The following is a 12,919-nucleotide window of genomic DNA, read 5'->3' as shown; positions in this document are numbered from 1 at the left end:
TCGATATCTCTCAAATTCAAGCTGTCAAATTCCATATTTTTTATGTTTGCTTTCTTGTTGAAGGTGGTGTATAAAGGAGGTGTCTTCTTAGCTTTTGACAGGTTGCTATTTTGAGATTAAATTTGATTTAATTTAAATAGCTATCGATGTTTGCCTACAGGCAGCAGCCATACTTTTTCGAGGAAAATGCCAATTTATAAAGTGTGGTTGCAAAATCAAAACTGTTAGTGCTAAACGAATTTTAATCAAATGTAAACAATTCGATTATTAAATACCTATACCAATAACACTCGTCGTATTTGACAACTGCCGTCGATCATGGATTTGTGCTTTTTCTAAGGTCGAAAATACACAGACCGGAATTTCGCGGCCGTGGAATTCCGCCTGTAGGAAAATGTGTGGATATGACAGTTCAGAAAAGTAGCCGTTGACAGTTTGTATATGGGTTGATGGCCAAATGTTTTATATGACGACACCTCCTTTATACCCACTTTGGTCTTTTTCTAGCTGCCATTAGATGCTAAATGTTGTGATGATGCACAGGACCAAAGTCTATATAATACAGAGGTCGGTGCATAGCTCGATTTTGGTCCACCATTTTGAAAGCTTGTTTTTGACACTTAGCTGAAAAAGTTTGTGAGCGATTCCACACAACCAAACACTTTTTAGGGCCAATTGTGCTTTTTCTGCACAAAATCTAGTGTAACTATACATTTCTTGTCATGTACGTGGCATGGAGAAGTTTTTTCAATAATTCATCCCTTGAAAACGAATAAAATCAGGAAACAAGCCTGTTAGTTTTGGTTCTCTTGAGCTGCACATGATTTCGTCCTAATTTTGGGCACTGATCTTGTTATAATCAATAATTGTACTATAATTCTATCTGTTCTTGATATTCGTCAGCTTTTTTTAAGTACAATATTACGAACAAACGATGTAAAAATGACCAAAAATGCATTCAGACCAATGCATGCACAACAACTAAAACCTCAATGTATGCTACGATGAAACTATTGAAGCTTTTTCAACCAGCTGTCAAAACTTTCCCACGCTTTTTGATCAAATGTTCTGGACGACTCGACCTCTGTATTATATAGACTTTGCACAGAACACTGTAAATCATCATTTCCTTATGTCAAAACTGTATTTCAATATGTCTGTCAACTTGGGCTACGACTTTTATTCTTGGGTATTTATCCTGTGTTATCAAAATTGTCTTAATTTTTTTGCTGCAATGCATTAGGCCCATGTCTGTGTTCCATCGCATGCGATTTTATCGCACGTGCTGTCAAACGCTTTTTCGTATCATATTGCGATTATTTGGATGATTTTACTAGTATAACGATTATGAAAAATTAAGTTGAGATTGTTCCTACAAAACACCACACATTTAGTTTGACAGATAAAATCGGATGCAGCGTCCGACGAAATCGCACGTCCGACGTTATCTGTCAAATCTCGTATAAAATTTGGCAGGCCTTCCGGCCTTATGAACACCTGAGGCCAAAATTACACGGACCAGAATTTTGCGGTCGCAGAATTCCGGTTGCTGAAAAATGTATGGATATGACAGTTCGGGAAAGTTGCCGTTGACAATTTGTATATGGATTTGACAGCAGGTGGTACAGTATCGGACAGAAAGATAGGGCATTGGTTTTTTAACGCACCGTGCACCCGTTGGGCCAAGTTTATGTGTGGTTTGTATGTGTTTGTGTTTGTGTGTGTATGTGTGTGTATGTGTGTGTGTGTATGTGTGTGCATATGTGTGTGTGTGTGTGTGTGTGTGTGTGTGTGTGTGTGTGTGTGTGTGTGTGTGTGTGTGTGTGTGTGTGTGTGTGTGTGTGTGTGTGTGTGTGTGTGTGTGTGTATGTGTGCATGTGTGTGTGTGTGTGTGTGTGGATGTATGTTTGAATGTGTATTGATGTGTGTGTTTGTTTTGTTAGCAGAATCGCAATGAATTAACGCAGCACACTTGAGGGGTAGAGTTCAGAACGCAGAGAGAGAGTTTATTCAACATAGCAACTTACTTTATACCCTACCTCCTGTCACTTAACATTATATTCATGCCAGGTAGCATCACGCCTGACAGTGGTAAACCATTATTCCACACTCCTCCTCATTAATATATTGTTCGATCGGATCCTACATTAACGAGTCCTAATCCTATCGATAATTCCTTAAGCTTTTGTGCTCCTAGAGGTTTAGTTAATAAATCGGCTAACATTCTATCTGAAGCACAATATTTTAATTTAACAATATTCTTCGTGCAAAGATCTCTTGTGTAATGGTATCTAGTATCGATGTGTTTCGATTTTCTTTTTTCATGATGTAATGATGTAAAATCAATACAACTTCTATTATCTTCGTAAATTAGAGTTGCTCCTTCTTGTTTTAGATCCATGTCCTCTAATAACCTACGTAGCCAAACAGCCTGTTGACTTGCTTCCGAAAGAGCTATGTACTCTGCCTCCATTGTAGACATCGATACGCACGTTTGCTTTCTACTAGTCCAGCTAATAGTGCCTCCTCCTAAACGGTATAGGAATCCGCTACAGGATTTTCTATCACTGGTATCGCCTGCCCAGTCCGCATCACAAAAACCTACAAGTTCAATTGTTTCATTTGAACTTCCTAGCTTTAAAGCATAATTGATCGTATGTAGCAAATATCTAACTACCCTCTTTGCTTCAAGCCAATCTGCTTCGGTAGGCTTGCTAACAAATCTACTTAATATGCCTGTAACAGCTGCTATGTCTGGGCGTGTATAAGTTGCTAAATATAGCAAACTACCTATAATTTTCTGATAATTATCATTACTTTCCATTTCTTTACTGCTCATTCGATTATTGAAATGGTTTGGATCCATAGGGTATTTGGAATCTCTTGCCTGGTCTAAATTGAAACGGGATGCTATTTTTTGTATGAAACTGTCCTGTATCAAGCTGTAAAAACCGTCTCTATTCTTGATTACACGCATCCCTATAAACCAGTTAATGTCCCCTAAGGATGATACTTGTAAAATTTTACTAATTGATTTAACAACATCTTTGATCATTTCCTCATTATTTCCTGCTATGATCATATCGTCGACGTTATCTTTACGTTATCTATATTATGTTATCTTTACGCCTCATTTTGAATAAACATGTATCTCCTATGCATTGATCGAATCCTGTTTGCATCAATATACCGGATATCGTTTGATACCAGACTCTTGCAGCTTGCTTGAGTCCATACATACTTTTCTTTAAGCGACAAACTAACTTTTCTTTTCCTTTCTTTATGAATCCTTGTGGTTGATACATATATATCGTTTCGTTCAGCGTTCCGTATAAATATGCTGTTTTTATATCCAAGTGTTTTACGTAAAGTTTCTTATGCCCTGCTATGGTTAGTAATATTCTTAACGTGCTCTGATTTGCTACTGGTGCCGAAACTTCTTCATAATCGCATCCTTTTCTCTGTCCGAAACCTTGTGCAACAAGTCTCGCTTTATAACGTTCAACCTCTCCTCTCGCGTCCAACTTTTTCTTAAAAACCCACTTGCATCCGATAATGTTACAGTTAGGTGGAGGATAAGTGAGCTCCCACGTGTTGTTGCTCTCGAGGGAATGAAACTCATCATCAATAGCAGCTATCCACTCCTCCTTTTCCTCGGAAGCAACAGCCTCATTATAGAACACTGGCTCATCGAAACTCGTCTTCACCAGACCTAAAAAATAATCAGAAAATTTAGCTGGTGGTTTACCTCTTGTTGAGCGTTTTGAAGAGGTTGCAGCAGGTTCGTCTTGGCCATCAGAACTCGATGCAGAATTTTCGTCACTTTCTGCCGAATCGAATTCCTCCTCCTGCTCGTCAGTCGGGCTGCATTCGTCATCAACGTCATCAGGGCTACGTTCTCCATTAACGTCATCAATGCTGCATTCGTCATCAACGTCATCAGGGCTGCATTCACCATTAACGTCATCAGGTCGAAATTGTTGATATCGGTTGGAATCAACGTCGAATTCAACCACTTCAGCCGGACCACTATTTCCTTGCTCGGATGATGCAGACGCTTCGTTGAATATTACGTCACGGCTAATCACTATACGATCGGAGCTCGTATCCACTAGCCTGTACGCTTTCTCTTGAACACAATAGCCAACTAGTCTCAATCGCCTTGCTTTGGGCTCCATCTTGCCTCGTTTTTCTGTTGGTATTTGTGCCCACGCTTCACACCCAAACACTTTAAAATGCTCGTAAGATGGCTTTTTACCGAACCATTTTTCGAACGATGACATACCAATTGTACGCGATGGTAGTCTATTTTGAGTGTATGCGGCAGTGAGAATGGCTTCGCCCCAGTACTTTATATCCATGTGTGCGTCTTGCAACATGCACAATGCCATTTCTTGTAGGTGCCGGTTTTTTCGCTCGGCGACACCATTTTGTTGTGGCGAATATGGCATTGTTAGTTGGCTCGCTATGCCTTCATTTTTGTAGAAGTTTTGTAGCGTCTTTCCCGTGTACTCTCCACCATTGTCCGACCGTATGGCTTTCGGAACCATGCCAAACTGGGTTTTGCAAAAGGCTACAAAATCCCGTATAAGTCTCTCCGCGTCGGATTTATTTTTCAAGAGATACACAAACGCCATCCTCGAATAATCATCGATAAATGTGATAAAATAGCGATTACCACTCGGTGTATGTGGAAAGGGACCACATACGTCAGTGTGAACAATATCTAAAATATTTTCACTTCTTTTGTCTAGCCGCTTAAATGGCGATCGCGCCATTTTTCCTTCTAAGCAACTCACACACACACTCTTAACACCGCACTCCTTCAGCTTAGGATCACCATTAAAAAGTTGCTGAATTATCTGTGTGTCGCGATGCCCGAGCCTTCTATGCCATAAATGTAGACAAGCATCTTCTTTTCTAGCGGTTGTACTCACCAAAGCATCCACGCCGCTGCTCAGCTTGTACAAATTTCCGCATCTCTCCGCCACGGCGATCACTCTGTCCCGCAGCTTTATTTCACATGTATTCACATGAAACACCACATGCATGCCTTTTTTCACCAAACTGCTTACAGATATTAGTCCGCTTGCCAATTTCGGTACGTATAGCACTTCACACACTTTTATTGCCGCTCGTTCTCCATCCTGGTTCACACACACTAATGTCCCGGAACCAACGCCTTCGATCTTAGCTTTTCCACCATCGGCTAGTGTTACGTGCATTTCACTGCAACTCTCCATTCTTCCAAAGAAAGTTCTATCGCTCGTCATGTGTCGCGATGCACCACTATCGACGTACCAGTTTCCTGGCGCTGCACTGTTTGTCATCCAAGCCATCGGTTCTGCCGCTTCGCTGTGAGCGACTTTCGCCGAATTACCGCTCTCACCTTTGCTTTGTGCTTGAGCACGGTTCAACAAACGACAATTTCGCTTCATGTGGCCAGCCTTGCCACAATGGTAACACACTACACTTGTATTAGTGTCTCGCTCAGACCTTTTGTATTTGCTCGCCGATACACGAAATACTTTGTTTTCTTGTGAACCACTACACGCGCGTTCACGTCGCTTCTCTCCTTCAGCAAGTAATTTGCTCTTCACCAACTCTAATGTGAGATTATTGGCGGAAACCTGTTCTAATGCCGTCGTTAAAGGATCGTACGATTCCGGCAAAGAACACAATAACATGGCTACTTTCCATTTTTTCGGTATTGGCTCTCCTAAATCTGCTATCTGCTGGACGATATTGGAAAACGTCTGTAGGTGGTTTTCCATGTCGCCTCCTTCCGCTAATTCCAGGCGCGTAAGCCGCTTTAGCAGGTACACCTCCGACCCCGTCCCGTGGTACTCTTTCAACGCAGTCCACGCATCCTTTGCCGTTGCCGCGTTTCGCACTAAACTCACTTGGTTATCATCTACACACAAACCGATTGTCGCACGAGCACGCGAATCTTTTAGGCTCCACGCAGGCGTCACTGGCTCTGGTTTTTGTTCACTTAATGTGCACCATAGCTCATCGCGTTCGAGGAGCATTTGCATTTTAAACTTCCACGTTTGGTAGTTTTAGTTCGTCAACCTTTGCACAATAAATCGTTGGGAGTCCGCCATTTCGCCTGGGCCCATAACCTGTTAGCAGAATCGCAATGAATTAACGCAGCACACTTGAGGGGTAGAGTTCAGAACGCAGAGAGAGAGTTCATTCAACATAGCAACTTACTTTATACCCTACCTCCTGTCACTTAACATTATATTCATGCCAGGTAGCATCACGCCTGACAGTGGTAAACCATTATTCCACATGTTTCACAAGTAGGTCGTTTCGGATAGTTTTGTTAGTAGTTTTTTTGTGTTTTGGGTTAGGTTTCTGATGTAATAAGCAGGACCACTGCCCTCGCGATTAGTGTTTTTTCGATATATTAACAATTTTACGGTCTTCTTTCACCGTGGTCTTCTGAGGACGTCCGGTTGACTTGCGCGTTTCGGTTGTCCAAGCGCGTTTGCCACAAAAGTGCGCGATCGTTCCATTACGAACTCGATCTTTTTGTGCTTAATGCCAGCAGCAGCCATTCGCTTTTACATATGGCGCTGATAATCGGTACAACGTTTACCTCGACCCATTGTTACTAACATTGCTTGCTTGGACCGTCAAGAACGCGCTGGTTAAAAACTTGGACACGGCTGATCCCGTGCTCTGTCTGCGTTCTACTTCTATACGCGATGAATTACATCGTTTTGGAGCAGCGAAAACATCGCATGGAAAAAAACTATCAACGAATACGCGAGTAAGCGTCTTCCCTTCAAAATCGAGAAAAGAATACTGCCGCGCTCATGAAACAAAACGCCCATTGAAAAGAATAACTGCGCGCCAGCTCAATGCACGCACAAAGTTTACCATTCGCACACAACGTGCAACGCAGAGATGCACGAAGGCCTTTCAATGGCGTGCACTGGAGAAACACCTGTGAGGGAATGCCGAGTTCATTGCTATTGTGCGCGTGTCCATTTCGCACCGGTGTCGCATTCACATTCATGAAACAGCACACCTGCGTTTTCGTCCGAGGAACAAGCGCTGCTGTCGATGCAAACTTTAGTTTTTATCCAAGTGTAAACGCACAATGTTTCACATGATAACACACATAATAAGAATAATTTCAACGCAATATGACATCATGGCAAGCTATGTTTTTCAGACACAAACCCGCGCACTTGCAAATACACATTAAAAAGCACACTCTCTTTCTACTACTACACACACACACACACATGCACACACACACACATACACACACACACACATACACACACACACTCACACACACACACACACACACACACACACACACACACACACACACACACACATACACACACACATACACACATACACACACACACAAACACAAGTAACGTGGCAAAACAAGTGCACGGTGCATTGAAAAAAAGGGTCCTATCTTAATGTCCGATACTGTACATGTATTTTTGGTCTAATATAACAATAAATGCCACTTTCAATGCACATTGATTTAAATAAAAACCTATGACTCCGTAATGTTCTACAAATATTAAACAATACAAATTAATAAAAGAATAGAGACGTTGTCGTTAACACAAAAAAAATCTGGAAACAATAATAATGCAAATAAATGATTTTTTTTGTAATAGAATTTTATATAAAATAAAATAATAAGCATTTCTTTATGCAGACGAAAACATAATATCGTGTGTATTTTTACAAGAACGTACAGTTTGTTTTGCTTTATATGTTGTTATTTTGTTGAAAAATATTTGTTGCTCTTTTTTAAATTCAATTTAAGTTTAACTCATTCTAATGGTTTTTAACTGAATGTTTCAAAAATAAAACCTGATTTCATATGTAACACATATAAACGATAATCTTTCCAACACGTGCATGACGCAAACTGGTAATCCATATAAACGATAATCTTTCCAACACGTGCATGACGCAACCTGGTGTTGATTTCAAATTGAAAACTGCTTGATAGCTGCTCGAAAACTGCTATACAATGCAATCAGCTGACAGGCTGAAATTTCAGCCCAAGGTGTATGGATATTAGGAGCAAGGTGTGTTTATTAAGGAGGTGAATTGTTAGCGCGTTTTCCGGGCGCCATCATTGAGTATTGTTATGTCAAATCGCATACAATTTTCTATACCCCCCTCCAGCCCTCCCCGATTTTAATACCAGAGCCCCCAGTATTGTTATGTCAAGTCGTGAAATGTCAATTTGCTCTGAAGCACTTCACCTCCTAATATCCATACACCTTGATTAGGAGGTGAAGTGCTTCAGAGCAAATTGACATTTCACGACTTGACATCAAGGTGTCTTTATTAAGGAGGTGAATTGTTAGCGCGTTTTCCGGGCGCCATCATTGAGTATTGTTATGTCAAATCGCATACAATTTTCTATACCCCCCTCCAGCCCTCCCCGATTTTAATACCGGAGCCCACAGTATTGTTATGTCAAGTCGTGAAATGTCAATTTGCTCTGAAGCACTTCACCTCCTAATATCCATACACCTTGCTTGACATATCAATGCTGTGGGCTCCGGTATTAAAATCGGGGAGGGCTGGAGGGGGGTATAGAACATTGTATGCGATTTGACATAACAATACTCAATGATGGCGCCCGGAAATCGCGCTAATAATTCACCTCCTTAATAAACACACCTTGTTTCAGCCTACGAGCTAGAAACGGAAAGGCCCCAAGTTTCAGAAAAACGAACAAGGTTACTACCTAAAAAACTACACGAATTAGTTTTCTTACAACACAATTCATAATATATTCTCTCTATTTCTTCTCTTTGTAAAACAGTCAAGGTATAGTTGAGCTTTTTTTAAATAAAATTTTTGTTAACAGTTAATAAATGTTGAACATAATGAACTATGAAATACTTTTAAACACAACTAAATGAATGATAATTTTTGCCAGGCACACTCTATGATATCAACTAGTATGTAAATATATTGTAAAATTGGAAATAAGACAACGCGTTTGTTTGTTAAACTGCTTGTTTGCTTTTGGTTCAACCGCGCTGTTGAATACACTTCTGCAACTTTACTATGCAGCAATTATTGGTTAACCCAAATTATTAATGTAGGCTAAATAACGAATAAATAATTTGTTAATAAAAAATTATGGTAAGGATATGGCTGGGTCATATTGAATAAAAAATGAACGATAGAATCGCCGTTCGCGTTCGGTTCTTTTTACTGAGCGAACTAGTACGCTCGCGATCGGTGAAAAGAGTCGTTTTGCCCATGCTTAGTCCCAATGTTAAATCAAGCAAACACATGTAATGAACGTAATTGTTTATATTGTTTCAGCAAACATGGATGCATCAGTTGCCGCACTTCGACGCCGAAACAAGACTACTTTTTATGAAGGCAGGAACCGAGTGATAGCAGCGTATGAAAACGGAACATCTGGAAAATATATCGCCACCAAGGTGTTATAAATGACAAGGTGAAGTTGTTCAGAGCAAAATGACATTTCTCGACTTGACATTTCTCTTCCGGGGGCTCCGGTATAAAAATCGGGGAGGGCTGGTGCGGGGTATTGAAATTTGTATGCAGAGAGTGACAGATGTCCCCCACAATGTCGCCCAGCAAAAGCGATAAAAATCAACTTTCTAAATACATTATCCTTGATCGCCACAATGCTGGACATGAATCCAGGAACTGTTAGTAATAAGCAAGGTTGCTGGCAACACTGGCATATGACAGTTCTGGCTGCTTGGGGAATGATCCAGCAGACGTGCTTGGGAACTAGAGAGCAACAGACGCATACGTAATAAAGTGTACATAATAAAACTTATTACATGGTGTCAGAAGTGTAAGAACTCTCGGAACCTAAAAGCAAACGGGAAAGTATCGTCCAATATCCGGTAAATCGTGGATTTATTGTCGTTTGCCAGCAGAACAAACGCATATTAAAGTCGCATATTGCGTGTATCAAGAGAAGAAAAGAAGCAGCAAGATGGCGGCAAATTCAGCAGACCGCTTACCAAGAGCGCTGGATTGCTCAGATTTGACAAAAGAATGGCCAAAATGGAAGCAGCAGTTTCACATCTTTATGATTGCGAATAACAAAATCAACGAGGACGAGCGGAATAAGATCGCGATCTTTTTATGGCTAGTTGGTGATCACGGAGTTGAAATATACAACACATTATTTCCCAGCAACGGAGACATGAAGGCAATGTTCGGTGAAATTGTCGAAAACAATGCAAAAAAAGATGATAAGGGAGATGCTGCTAAAAAAGAAGAAATAGGCAGAACATTGGATGACGTCATTACTGCTTTTGATTCTTACTGTCTTCCAAGAAAAAAATTTGCCATCGAAGCGTTCAAATTCAACCTCATAGAGCAGAAAGAAAATCAACCCTTTGCAGAGTTTGAAACGGCACTACGAAAACAAATGGCATTTTGCGAATTTGAGTGTGCAAATTGTCACGCATCCTATGCTGACCGAATGCTTCGTGATCGTATTATAGTCGGCATCCAGAATAAAACGTTGTAGCTAAAATTGTTGGATGCAAAAGACGAGCCGCTTAAAAACGTCGTAGAAATGTGTAAAACGTATGAGGCTGCATCAAAACACAAGCAGCTAATTCAGACCAACGATGTACATCACCTCAATAGTGTAGAAAAAGATGCTGGAAATTGGAAAATAGACACAATTCAGCGTAGTGAACTTCATAAGGCAAGCTGCTATAACTGTGGACATCCTTTTAACGTGAGTCATCGTCGTTATTGTCCTGCAAAGAATGTGACCTGTAACAATTGCGGAAAGCGGGGACATTTCATGAAATTCTGCAAAGCTCCGAAGATCAACAGCAACAGTGACATCTCACGGGAACCGGTACGAACAACGCATGAAGTGAAGCAAAGGAACGACAAAGATGTAAACATGATCGCGTGGGCTGATTCAGGTAACATTGTTAGAGATGTTTATTGTGAGGGTATGGAAAATAGGGATTCTTATGAATTTCAAAATAATTATTATTGTAGAGTAAACTGTAACGTAGCAACAGTGGGTTCCAATTACAAATGGACTAAACGATACCTAATTCAGGACTGGCCAGTGGAATTTAAGCTTGATACCGGTGCAGATGTCAATTGCATTCCTGTTAGCGTGGTTACCCGTATGAACTTACCGTTGTCGAAAGAGCGTACATTTAATGTTGTGGATTATAATAATAATCGTATAAAAATACACGGTCAGATTCGTCTTACTTGTGTTGACGAGGAAACCAAAAACGCATTATCAGCTAATTTCTTTGTTGTAGATGATAATCTTCAACCAATATTGGGATTACAAACATGTATAGCATTTGGATTGCTGAAACGCTTGAATAGTATAGAATCATCTCAGTCTTTTCCATCAGACAGGAAAACGTTCATTGATTCAAATGCAGATCTTTTTGAAGGCCTGGGAAACCTTCCAGGGGAATGCACTATAGCGCTTAAAGAAAACTCCACTCCCTCCTTGCACTACAAAAAGCGCATACCAATTAGCCTGCACTCTCGTTTAAAAGATGAGTTTAAAAATATGGAATCTTTAGGGATTATTAGTTCGGTTGAATACCCTACAGATTGGGTAAACAATATGCAAATTGTCGAAAAACCTAATGGTGCTTTACGTATTTGTCTAGATCCGAAACCATTGAATGAATGTATCAAAAGGGAACATTTTCTTATCCCAAAGTCAGAAGATCTTCTAAGTCGTATGACAGGAAAAAAAAATATTTACCGTATTAGATCTTAAAAATGGGTTTTGGCAGTTGAAACTAGATAGAAAAAGTTCGGATCTAACCACGTTTATGACACCGTATGGTAGATTCCGTTGGAATCGTGTGCCGTTTGGAATAAGTAGTGCACTAGAAATGTTCCAACAAAGAATGGTAAAAATATTTGGGGATATTCCTGGAGTTGAAGTATATTTTGATGATCTGGCCATTACTGGAAAGGATTTTGAGGAACATGACAAAACTCTATCAATTGTTCTTGAAAGAGCTAGACAAAATAACATAAAATTTAACTCTAGCAAAACCCAATACAGAACTGATGAGATCAAGTTCATGGGTCACATATATTTTTTTTTCTTTGGCTCAACAACCGATGTCGGTCAAGGCCTGCCTGTACCCACTTGTGGGCTTGGCTTTCAGTGACTAATTGATTTCCCCCATAGCAGGATAGTCAGTCCTACGTATGGCGGCACGGTCTATTTGGGGATTGAACCCATGACGGGCATGTTGTTAAGTCGTACGAGTTGACGACTGTACTACGAGACCGGCTTATAGACCGGGTCACATATTATCTGATGGTAAAATAAGACCAGATCAATCTTACATAAATGCAATTGTTGATATGCCCCGACCAAAAAATAAGTCATAGGTGCTTCGTCTTCTGGGATTGCTAAAATATCTAGGTAAATTTATCCCAAATCTATCCAAACGAACCGCCTTACTGCGACAACTGTCTCGCAATGATGTTGAATGGTCTTGGACCGAGCAACACGAACGTGAGGTTGACGATATATTAGAGACGATTACCAATCAACCTGTGCTAGCAATGTTTGATATTGACAAGCCTATAATAGTTCAAACAGACAGTTCTAAAGTTGGCTTAGGGAGTGTTTTAATGCAGAATGGAAAGGCCATAGCATATGCATCTCGTACACTATCCAAAAGTGAACAAATTGTTGGCTATTGGCTATTGTTTTTGCTTGTGAACGATTTCATCACTTTTTATATGGTCACGAATTCACTGTTCAATCGGACCACAAGCCACTAGAAGCTCTGGTTAAACGTGATATTGATGATGTTACTCCTCGTTTGCAACGAATGTTCCTCCATCTATTGAAGTATCCAGGAATGATCATAAAATACACGCCTGGTAA

General features: G+C 40.3%; 1 long non-coding RNA gene across 1 annotated transcript; it reads left to right on the top strand.

Moving 5' to 3' along the window:
* Positions 1 to 10,734: 10,734 nt before the first annotated feature.
* LOC125906583 (uncharacterized) lies at positions 10,735 to 11,368 on the top strand. The gene is made up of 2 exons (XR_007451944.1): positions 10,735 to 10,949; positions 11,029 to 11,368. It is a non-coding gene; the product is annotated as an uncharacterized LOC125906583 (long non-coding RNA).
* Positions 11,369 to 12,919: the final 1,551 nt, after the last annotated feature.

The sequence above is a fragment of the Anopheles coluzzii genome, chromosome 2, assembly GCF_943734685.1.
Source record: "Anopheles coluzzii chromosome 2, AcolN3, whole genome shotgun sequence".
NCBI lineage: Eukaryota > Metazoa > Arthropoda > Insecta > Diptera > Culicidae > Anopheles > Anopheles coluzzii.
Note: the sequence above shows the minus strand (reverse complement) of the source record. Positions and strands in the feature narration are given on the sequence as shown.